The sequence below is a fragment of the Thalassophryne amazonica genome, chromosome 2 (assembly GCF_902500255.1).
Source record: "Thalassophryne amazonica chromosome 2, fThaAma1.1, whole genome shotgun sequence".
Lineage (NCBI taxonomy): Eukaryota > Metazoa > Chordata > Actinopteri > Batrachoidiformes > Batrachoididae > Thalassophryne > Thalassophryne amazonica.
The window spans coordinates 66600047-66612135 of NC_047104.1; the positions used below are offsets into that span (position 1 = coordinate 66600047).

The 12089-nt window shown below is 38.8% G+C and overlaps 1 protein-coding gene across 2 annotated transcripts in view; it reads right to left on the reverse strand.

Moving 5' to 3' along the window:
- The window catches only part of LOC117525236 (FERM domain-containing protein 5-like), a 333800-nt gene that overhangs the window by 67336 nt on the left and 254375 nt on the right, over positions 1–12089 (reverse strand). For both annotated transcript variants that reach the window (XM_034187087.1, XM_034187078.1), the window contains exon 2: positions 5022–5126. The gene's annotated coding sequence lies outside the window, so the exon portion shown is untranslated. The remainder of the gene's footprint in view (positions 1–5021; positions 5127–12089) is intronic.

Below are 12089 nucleotides of genomic sequence, written 5' to 3' on the forward strand. Positions count from 1 at the left end.
ATATATTCTCTGGGTTTATAAACGTTGTTATTGTGTTTGTTTTATGTAAAAATACCAGAAGAAGCTCAGGTTGCTCCTCCATTATTTTCAACTGGAATCACTGCAATCGATTTCTGTTTGCTATTAGAGGCCTGCTTATGTCAAACACTGTCTGTCGTCTTTGTTCCAGGGTAATATATATAAGATGTCTGAAATTCAGTTTGCGTTTATTAAATTCCATGCATCTTAAATGTAGCAGACACAGATTATCTGGAATTTTGTTTTGGCAAGTTTTCATGGTCTCTTCTGCCATCTGCTGGCTAGTAGTGTTCATGGCAGTATTCGGCCTAGTACTGAACATTTGTTGACAGTGTTCTGTTTACTTTGACACTGGTTATATCAGATGGTTATCCAATTACAACTTGGCTTTTTTTTTTGAAAATGCCTTTTTTTACAAATAAAAAATGGCAAAATGGCACAATTTTGACATATGGTTAAAACTCTCTGCCTGTGCATGACTTGTGTAATATGCTTGCAGGTCTGTGGGGTAGGGTGTCTCTGCAGAGCTGGAGGCTGCACGTTTATGGCTGCACTTTCAGGCTGCAGGCTTCTTCTAATGACGTTGATTCAGAACATTGTTTACAGACAGCGCCACCTAATGGCTGCATGTTTATGGCTGCACTCTCAGGCTGCACGCTTTTTCCTCCCAAGAAGCAGAGAATATGTACTCCTGTGGTTCACTTTACCATCAAAGGTAAGGGTAAAGTTTGTGTTTTTTTAGATTAAACAATGCAAAATAATCTTTTAAAATGTTTACTAATAGAATTTGTTATTACCTGGAAGTAACAGTGTTATTGAATGAACTCTTAAGTTTGACCAGTATTTTTTTCAAACCAGCTGAGATTTTCTTGTCTGTCAATTGTTTCCAGTGAAGTGGACGAATTTGGCAGATGGCTGGACACAGAATTAAAGAAAGAATAAAGACAATTCTGGTGGTAGGTGGGGCTCACTTAAAAAGGGGGTATATTGGCATGAACTGTTACAAATGAAAATTATTCGGCCCATGAAAGTGAAAGATGGAGAGTTTATCTGATATATTAATGGTTTAAAGCCTTTTTCTGCATGCTGTCTGTCTCTGTGTCTGTCTCCCAGGAGGCTCTGTGATGAGTCAGAGGAGCTACTTCAGTGATGTCCACATAACTTGATGCTCTTCCCACATTTTGGATCAGTGCGCGTGTGTGTGTTTTAAGCTTTTATTTTGGTTTAATAATGTAAAAATAAATGTAACTATCTGCCTCCAGCATTTTCTTTATTTCTCACCTTGTTCAAAACTTTCAAATTGTCCTGTTGTAGATCGCACTAAAATCTATTTTTTCTAAATTTATAAATGTTTTTAACTGTTAAGCTTTATTAACTATGCCCGAAAAAATTTGTTAGTGGTCTAAAAGTTATCGGAACTAAATTTATCGGACACTAACTGGTCCGCCGACGGTTTTCAAAGTTATCTGAAAGCTAATCCGGTAATGAATCATTGTGATAATTAGCGGTTAGCAGAACTGTGCCCACCACTGCCCAACACACACACTTTATTTCAAGACTGTAAATTGTCAGCCAGTCACTTCTTCATATGAAGAACTTTCTACACTGTTGCTGGGTACTTGGACCTTAAGAATTAGCACATTGCTTTAAAACTAAAACATATATCTGATATTTTTACTTTATGAAACTTCAGACATGACAGTAATTTTAAATAACTTGTCCAAAATTAGAATGGTTAAAATTTGAACCATAAGTTAAAAATGTATGCCTCTGGATGACTTAGGTCATATTGCCAGCATATCGGTATGGTGTTAAAGGAAATTTTTTTTTTTTCTTTTTCCTTTTGGGGCTGTTTGTCCTTTGCAGAGGATTGAGATGTTTTTTATACAAGCAGTTCTCTTCTGTTTGCAAAGGTTATAACTATGCGTCTATTACAAAACTTTTAACAGGTGGGTGCTAAACTAATTTTAAAAATGCTTGTCACTGTTTAGTTTTGTTTATCAGTTTAAGAGCTATCGGACAAAAATTAATCGGAAGATAATTGGTCCGATAATGGTTTTTTAAGTTATCTAAAAAGATAATCCGATACTGAAAACATTATCTTCGATAATTATCTGTTATTGGATTATCGGAAGTGTGCCCACCACTGAGAATAATTATTGTCAAGTTATGTTTCAGGAATATGTGCATCTTCCCCAGTTGAAAGCAGCGTGACAGAGTTTGCTGATCTGTAGTGTTCAGGTTTCAAACTGCAACCAAACTGAACCTTACACCTCCTTTTCCATATGTTTCCATACGTGTGCTTGTGTGCTTACTGCAAAGCAGAAACAGAGACTGACACACCGCAGTTGAGAGCATCATGAATGCAGGTGAGGTACCTGAAGTGAAACTTTTTCACAGTGTGAAATGTCAGCGTTAGCAAGTTAGCCTCAGTCTTGCTATCACCATCTAGTTTCCTCGGGGTTCAGTGATGTCTGCAAAGCTGAAGTTACTGACTGACAGCACACACTATTACTGAACAAGACACCACCAATTCTAATCCTAATGTGAATTACAAACAATGTGACAAAGTAGTATCAAAGACATGTTGATGTTGGGAGCTGCACAAACTGCTAGCTCTGCTCAGGAGCGCGCATAACCATTCAGCTTATGTAAACATGGATTTTCACCTGTGAGCTGCTCTGCCTCCTTTCTGAGAACAGAACTACAGGATATTGGATAGGTTGCAATCTGAAAAATTTCCCACTAGATAGCCTTCAAAAATCCCTCATGCCACGTTAAAAGCGATTGATGATTTTTCACTGATTCCACTGGTAACCAAACAGATTTTCCTTTTTAATTTCCATATGTTTGGCAGTTTAACCAGCTTCATTAATCATAGGCATTATGTCATTAAAAACACCTCCTGCCTTTTCAAACTTGGTAGATATATTAGTTTTGCAGTTTTACTGCAGGTTACAAAATTGGGAAGAAAACAGTATCTTCTCCTGACACGGTATTTGTCTGCTCTCACGGATGCTCTATCCATAGGTGTCAAACTGATTCCAGAAAGGGCCAAGAGGGTGCAGGTTTTCTTTGTAACCACCAACTTCAGCAGGTGATTTCACTCATGAACATGACTTTGAGCAGATGGGAAGAGTTCATGAGTGAAATCACCTGGTGGAGTTGGTGGCTACAAAGAAAACCTGCACCCTCTTGGCCCTTTCTGGAATCAGTTTGACACCTATGCGCCTGCTAATGCTTCAGGCAGCAGACAGCTTCTGCCACTTTGCTTTCTGAATAATCTATTTGTAATTGGATTATTGTTGTCTATTTATGTTCCTTCCTTTATTTAAATTACTAAACATTTTGCCTGCCTTCTTCCAGGGTACCATTATTTTCTGAACCATTCAGTTTGACTGGACAATTATCATCTGAATTAAAACTGCAAAGTTATTACATCTCTGGTCATCATTTCCTGTCTGCTGCTGCAGATGACACTGAATCCACTATAACAACTGTTTTTCTACCATCGATATATGAATATGTAGCACATTACTAATGTCCAACCATTTTCTATACCCACTTATTCCAATTAAGGCTCACGGCTGGGCTGGAGCCTATCACAGCAGTCATAGGGCGTGAGACGGCATACACCCTGGACAGGATGCCAGTCTGTCGCAGGGCCACATATAGTAAACCAGCGGTGTCGAAAGTATTCCAGGAAGGGCCAAGAGGGTGCAGGTTTTCTTAGCAGAAAATGACTCCAGCAGGTGATCTCGCTGATTAACATCACTTTGAGCAGATGGGATGAGTTCATCAGTGAAACCACCTGCTGGAGTCATTTTCTGCAAAGAAAACCTGCACACTCTTGGCCCTTTGTGGAATATTTTGGACACCACTGTAGTAGACAGACAAGCACATTCACACACGTACTCCGACAGTCAATTTAAAGTTTCCAATTCGTCTAACCTGCATGTCTTTGGATGTGGGAGAAAACCAGAATTCTGGAGGGAACCCACACAGACATGGGGAGAACATGCAAACTCCACAAAGAAAGAGCAGGAAGCGATTCCACAACCTTCTTGCTGTGAGGCAAAAGTGTTAACCACTAATCCACTGTGCCACCCACATTAATAATATAACGTACTTCCTTGATTAAATGCAGGGGTGGTGGCCAAGTGGTTAATGCGCTTGGTTTCAGTGCAGAAGGTTCCGGGTTCAAATCCCACCCCTGCAATTTTCTCTATGTAATGTGGAGTTGCGTCAGGAAAGGCATCCGGCGTAAAACCTGTGCCAATTAAACATGCAGATCCACCTTGGATTTGCTGTGGCAACCCCGAGTGCAAACAAGGGAGCAGCCGAAGGGACTTACTTTTACTTCCTTGATTAAACACCTACTCATTCAATGGCTGTGTTAATCTCTTTTAATAATATGGTGAAAGATGCGAGGGCTGCTTATTTTTCCACTTTAATTTCTAACAGCTGACGGAATCCAAAAATTTTGTTTGACACAATCAGAGACATTGTTACGCCTGCATCTCCTGCTGCTATCATTCAGTCAAATGAAGACTGTGACAATTTTTGAATTTGTCGGTCTGTTTGTTCACGTTTTAGTTCCAGGTTCTTGGACCCATTTCCACCAGACTTCGTACGTGGATGAAGGTTGTGCCAGAATTGCTCCTCAAGGGTTTGTTTATCCCTAGGTCAAGGTCAATCATTGCAATCAAGGTCATTGGGTCTAAGGTCAAAATTAAATATTTTTCACTCTGATTTGCACCAAACATGTGACACATATAGAGGTGGGTTCTGGAATTTCTCAGCAGTGTCAAATTTGTCACTCACTGGGGTCAAGATCACATCTGCCTGCTTGCTTGTTGGCCTACTCCTCCCAGTTCCTTTAACTAATTTATACCAAACTTGCTATGTCAATGAAGGTTGACTCCAACATACTACCCACTGAGCTACTTGCTCTGTGGCACACTGTGATCAAAGTAAATTCCGGTATTACATTGAAGACTTACCCTTTGTTTGTCAGGGTCAACATATCGGATGCCAAAGTAGTCTTTCTCCAGGAGGTTGAAATGGTGGCAGATGAGGTCAAACAGGTACTGCCCCTTGGCATCCCGCTAAAATAAAATGAGAAAACTGTTAGCATCTATTTGCAAAAACATTTATGAGACTACAACAGTGATGAAAGAGATGAGTGTTGTTCAATATAAACATTACAATTCATCTATAAATTAGTAGAAAGAAAGAAAACACTTTATCCTCATTCATAGGATTCCACAGAAATCTAAACCTACCATCTGATTTCACAAACATTATTTATGGACAAACTGAAGAAGAAGTAAGTCCTATATAGGCCCTGAGACCCGTTGGTGCCGGTGTTCATCTTTGCATTCTGTGGCATGAAGCAGATGAGAGTCTATGACTCCCTCTGGACAGGACACCAGTCTGATGCAAGTTACTTCCCCAGCTGAGGCCAGTACCCATTTACAGCTGGGTGGACAGAGACTATGTAGATTAGGTGTCTTGTCCAAGGACACAGACAGGTGGCACGAGCTTCCTACTCATGCTATGTGTCTTAGACAAACTGACATCTAAAATAAAATATAACTGATATCACATCAAATCTATATTGTTTTGCCTTTCAGTTTGTCCATTTTGGCAGTGTCTCAGAAGTCGAAGCTACCACTAGAAACTGTTTGAATATTTCACAACCCTCAAGGGAGATATAGGAGCTCTATCAAATATTCATATCAAGGCAGTAGCCATCTGTGGAAGCTTTTGAAAGGCTGTAGTGAAAGCCCCCGGAAAACTGGAAGCTCTACTCAGAGCAGCTTAAAAAATAAATAAATAAAATTCTGTATTATTTTGTGTCTTAGAGCTTAAAATACCCACATTATTAGGAGGCCAGCCACCTGACTGTTGTGGGGTAAAAATCATTTTAATTACATAAAATAATGAAAACCACATTCAGACACACTGCAGTTTGTGTGACAATGAGAAAGTGAGGACAGACTGAACACAGCCTTTAAGTTGCATTTACACCCAAAAGACTTATTAAAACTATAGTTACTGGGTCTTTTGTCACCTCTATCTGCAATAATTGGATATCGTGTGAGGGCTGCCACTAAATCAAGAAGAGATAAATTAATGAGCACTCAGCCACAGGTATTGCAAGGGGAATTATTATGTAAAACAATAATAATAGTTATATTTCTGTACATGCAAATGCATTGGGAACACTGTACATTCTATTCCAAATCAAAATCGTAAAACATTTCTCAAATTTGTTATTAGTTTACAGAAGATGAAGAAAAAAGAATATTAGGCTGTTCAAAAAAAATAGCAGTGTCTGAAATTATTTACTTAAACATTATTACAAAACAAACTGAAAAATGCTTGAAGATTTAGGTTTCCTGTGATTCACTGAACTCATATTTAGTTGTATAAACACTGTTTCTGAGAACTGCTTCACATCTGTGTTGCATGAGTCAACCAACTTCTGTCACCTGTACGTATTCTTTTATTCACAAACTTTAAAAACAAAGTTGTTCAATAAAATAGAAAAAAAAAACCCAGAAGAAATATAAACACAAAAAACAGCACCAGGGGCCTCATGTACAAAAGCGAGTGTGGTTTTCCTACTCAAACATGGCATACACCAAAACCCTGAAAATGATGTGAGCACAAAAAAAAAAAAAAAAAAAAAAAAAAAATCAGATATATCAAAGTGTGCATACGCATGGATCCAAGCACATTCCATTTGTATATCCCAATCAATGTGGAAAACCATAACTTTTCTGTTGTTGCTTCAGATGATTACTTGATTAACATGATAATGTACCTTGGACATGAATTTATTTTTAAACAAATACAATAGCATGAAAAGTCATCTTGTTCTTTCGGTTGCTCCTGTTAGGTTAGGACACGACAGCAGATCAATCTTTTCCATCCCACCCTGTCCTCTTCCTCTACCACACTAACCACCTGCATGTCCTCCCTCAGCACATCCATAAACCTCCTCTTTGGTAGCTCTCTTCTCCGCCTGCCTGGTGGCTCCATCCTCAGCATCCTTCTCCAATATATACCCTGGGTCTGTCCTCTGCACATGTCCAAACCATCTCAATCTCACCTCTTCTGATATTGTGTTAATTTTTAAGTATGGTAGATTCATTCATTCATATCTGCATTTCAACCAGGAAAAAAAGAGACTGTAAATAAATGTAAATATTTATTATAAACACAACAGGAGATGATGTAGCAATGACTGCAGTGTGTCTGTTAAAGATTAATGCATATTTTCGACAGTCACCTTTCATTTACTCTTAAATTAATATAATTTATGATCATTTTTAATTTAGTCATTTCAACATTTAATTACATCCTCATTGACTTTGTGATTGTTTTTAATGTTGTAATCACTGCAGAGTAAACACTAAAACATGAATGTGACTGTTCTAATGATTGTGAATGCTTTGAAATTATGCACAATGGCTTACCAATTACTCTAGGTTGTATTTTTAATTTGGCCACCACGGCAGCCATGTTTGACATTGGATTGGAATGCCTCGAACAAATGTTGGTGTCCTTATAGGATGGATCATTTTGTATGTCAAGTTTCAGCTTCACTGGCTCAGCGGTTTCAGAGAAGATGTTTTCACATGCCACTGCCACTGATGCTGACAGACAGGCGACCAGCAACATTAGCTCACCAGACCTTTGGTCCAGGTGAGCTAATAATTTTCAAAAACCATCATTTAATTTTTGGGCTTGCTGATTGCTACCCATGTAGCAAATTTCAGCTTAAATGCTGTATAAATGTCTGACAAATGCCCATATATGCATTGTCAAATATGCCCACCATGCTGGCCATATTTGAAAACTTCATATAAACTTTGGTGTCCTCATGGGTAGGGACAAGCAGACTAAATTACAGCTTCATCTATTCAGTGGTTTTGCAGGGGATAATGTTTGAAGTGACAACTAGAAAAGTGAGCCTGGTCACAATCCAAGGGTCATATCAAGGTCAAAATTGAAAATTTTGCCAAACCCGTCAGAAATAATTTTTGACTTGAACTACCCATGTAGCAAACTTCCTCATTCCGCTACCAAGTCTTCTTGTCTTCCTTCCTCTGTCCAGCTGTCACATTCATTACCTTAGCAATCTCCTCGCAATGCCTGCAGTTGTCTTGTCGCCAAGCATCTCTGCACCTCCACCCAGCATTTGTCTCACATCCTTCCTGAACATAACAGTCCTCTACCATCCTATCCTTGGTTCAGCCAAGGTCACAGTTTAGTAATTCATTCATGAAAATGTTTGTAAAAATTGTTTAAAATGTTGGAATGTTCCTGCACAGTGATTATTTTATTTCATGACTTCTTGGTTTCAGTGCAGAAGGTTCCGGGTTCAAATCCCACCCCTGCCACATTTCTCCATGTAATGTGGAGTTGGGATTCCGGCGTAAAACCTGTGCCAATTCAAAATGCAGATCCACCTTGGATTTGCTGTGGCGACCCTGAGTGCAATCAAGAGAGCAGCCGAAGGGACTTACTTACTTCTTGATTGCATCACCACTAAAAATATTCTCAGAAAAATTGGATCCCGGAGGACAGTGTATTTGAAAACCTGACAAATTAATGCCATGGAAAGAAAAAAACACACTGTCATGTAACATCAACATAACTGCTGCCTGCAATGAATTTCACAAAATCTGTAAAAGCTGAAAAATTTCCACATCTTCCAAGTCTCCACTCTTACCTGCAAGTTATGCAGAAAGCAGCAGATTTTATACACAACAGCTCGGCTTGTTCATACTGTTTTGTGCCTCCCCTCATTTTAAAACTTCTGCACAGGGTTGCTGCAACAAACAGGTGTGGTCAGAGTTCCTAATGCGCACACGCATAATACCTAGCAGGTTTGGTATCACGTGCATACTGCATCACCAAGGAGTGCTGACAATGCATGCTCTGTAAGAAAGGAAGACGGGCACATCTGTGAAGTGACTGGAAGTACTTTCCATGGACACAAACACACATTTCCCATAGGGCAGAGGGCACAGAGCTCTAAATATCTAGCATACATTATTTTTTGTGAAGCACTAAAAATCTACAGGTTTTCTATTTATTAACCATCACCTCAGCAGGTACTGGAACAAGCACTAATGACATAAATCAGTTCAGCTGCTGAAGTGGCTTATTAGAATAAAAATCTGCACACTGTTTTCTGTCTATGGCACATAAGCAGCAATCTCTGACTTACAACAGATACGCATGATGCTGCAGTTCTTACTGTGGCGATAAAGGACAACACAAAACATTCTGGATCCTTTAGAAGACACACAAGAGACACAAAACTGCACAGTCAGACAAAAAGATAGATAGATATATGAGAACGGAAGGAAGGAGAGAAGGGAAAGACAACACCAAATAAAGAGAGGGAGAGCATGCAAGGCCAGGTGACACTGACTAATGTATCACAATGCAGCACTGAAATCAAAAGCAGAACGGAAATAAAGCTGCAGTGGCCTGTTTAACAACATGAGATAAGCAACGCTTATAGGGACATACTGCTTGAGTTCAATTCAATTTATTTATACAGCATGAAATCACAATACAAGTTACCTTAAGGTGCAGAAAGCATGACCTGATTGACAAGTAAAAAGGTTATATCAGCAATTTCTTTTACATCATGCTGTCCTCAGAAAGACTTTAGGCAGATTTGGTGGTGACACTATTTGTTGTTAATGCGTTGCGGGTCTTCAGCTGTTTTTAGTTTAACCACAGCGAGGACACTCAAAGAGTGGCACAGAGGAGTCGTCGGACCCTGCTGCTGTCACTCAAAGCAACCACACCCACAATTATACAGAATTTTATTAATTGCGGCACAGACTAAAAAGTTAGACACCCCCCCCTTGTGGTTTCAAGTCTTTTATGTTCTCATTATTTGTTTAACCTTATGTTTCCCTGTTGACATGTTGTACATGTTTGAGTTCCATGGTTGTTTTTGCTTTTGTGTACTTAGTTTTGTATTGTATTTTTGTGATCTCTTGATTAGGTTGTATTTGGTTATATTTATGTTGTGGTTTTACTTCCCCCCAGACGTATGTTTAGTTTTGGTTGTTTAGTTTGTCATGTGTGTTGTGACCCTGTCTCCCTATTCCACACACCTGCAGTCCATTTGATCATTAGTTCATCTATGTATTTTAGCCACATCTTTTTCTTGTTTGTTTGCTGGTTTCTTCGCGTTGTTCTCTCCTGTGATTTTTATGCAGGAGTACTTTGAGATTCTTGTCACCTCCTGTTTACTGCGGTATTTTGTTTTCGTGTTTTGTTCATTCCATGTTACCTTCATATTGGAGTTTGTTATGTGTTTGTTTTGGACTCTTGGACCCCCGTTGCTCTCACATTGCCTGTTAGAATGTCATTCACCTGTTTAAAAGAATGAATCACCTTGTGTTTTGATTGCTGACTGCATTTTGGGTTCAATTTGACATTATTAAAACTTAACAGGAGTCTAAGCTTTCTGCTGTGGCAGAAGAAGTAACGCAAATTTTAAGATACAGTGCATCACACTGTGGGTAGAATTCAACCAAAACTCTAAAGAAAATATCTGTCTGATTGAAGATGTTAACTTATTCTACCAATGTGTACAAACAGTACATGCATCAAATCTGGAGATTTAAGTAATTCATCTGACATAAGAGTATAAACCCCATCACTTTGCATTGTGTCAAATTTTGCACGATCTGGACCTTTCCCAGAATGCATAGGGCTGACGCTGCATCTCCTCTGTCACTGTGTCTGTATGTCACTGTCATGACATGCAACCTGACTCATCAGGACAGGAGGAGCCTGGAAGCAAAAACAAACACATCCACGTGCAGACACAGAAAAAGCCTCAATTGTCTATTGTTCATCCTTCATTATCAAGGAAGACCATGTTTTTCTCAGGGTTGTGTGTGATTTAGGTTTGTGAGAGGGTAGATGGCTGGCCAATCCAATCATGGCACAAAACACATGATTGCAGTCTGGAGAGTTTAGATCTCGTGTATGGCAGAAGTTACTGATTGGTGAGCTGCCCTTTTTTGTTTGGCATGGCTGATATCATACTCTTTTCTGGATTTGGCACCCTCCTTGCAGGGGCGTAACACCAAATTATGGGCCCTAGGTACTCGCCATATTGAAGCCCCCCCCCCACACACACTGTAATGTTTTTTTTTTTTATTAACGCGAACACCAAATTTCTAATGAGTAGTCAAACCAGGTCTAAATCATGTATACCTTAGTTCACATGTGGGAGTCAGAACCCTTTTTAAAGTTCTGGGAGCAATATTGAGTTGGGGGGTCTGGGAGACCAAATTGCACCATTTTCTGGAAAAATGGTGTAAATCTGGTGCATTCCTGTCTGTTAAAATGCATGGGAATGCACCAAAATGGTGCAATTTGGTCTCCCAGACCCCCCAACTCAATATAGCTAGTTTTCAAGCTCACCTCTCTTTTCAAAGAATTTGGTTAGCAGCTGCTTTCCCTCATTTAGTTTTCTTTCCCTGTCCTTTTTTTTCTCTTCTTTTTTGAAATCTTTTTTTTTTTTGAAAGACATATCTTATTTCAGCCTAAACACTAGAGCTGCTACTACCAATTATTTTAGTAATCGATTAATCGGTCGATTATTTTTTTGATTAATCGATTAATCTTTTTTTTTTACTTACATGTGAGTTTTGCCATTATTTCTTTAAGTGAGTTATTATTAAAAGGCCTTTATCACGCAACATTTGAGCTTGTAACAAAGTTATAATATTATATTCTTGACAAAAACATATCTGAAGTAGTGTTTTCTTTTATGTTGCACATACATACATCTAAAAATGCTCATAATCAGGTTTCACCCGATTATGAGCATTTTTAGATGCCTACAGCAACTGTCTCAACCACTGACAACATATTACTGCAAGAGTTCACAAAAGTACTTTAAAGGCCTGACTAAAGTGTAATATATGATCTTTAATAAGATATTTTCATGAAAAAAGACACAAATGTGCAGTTAACTGCATTTTATTTTTCTTGTGTAAAAACACAGCTTAGAT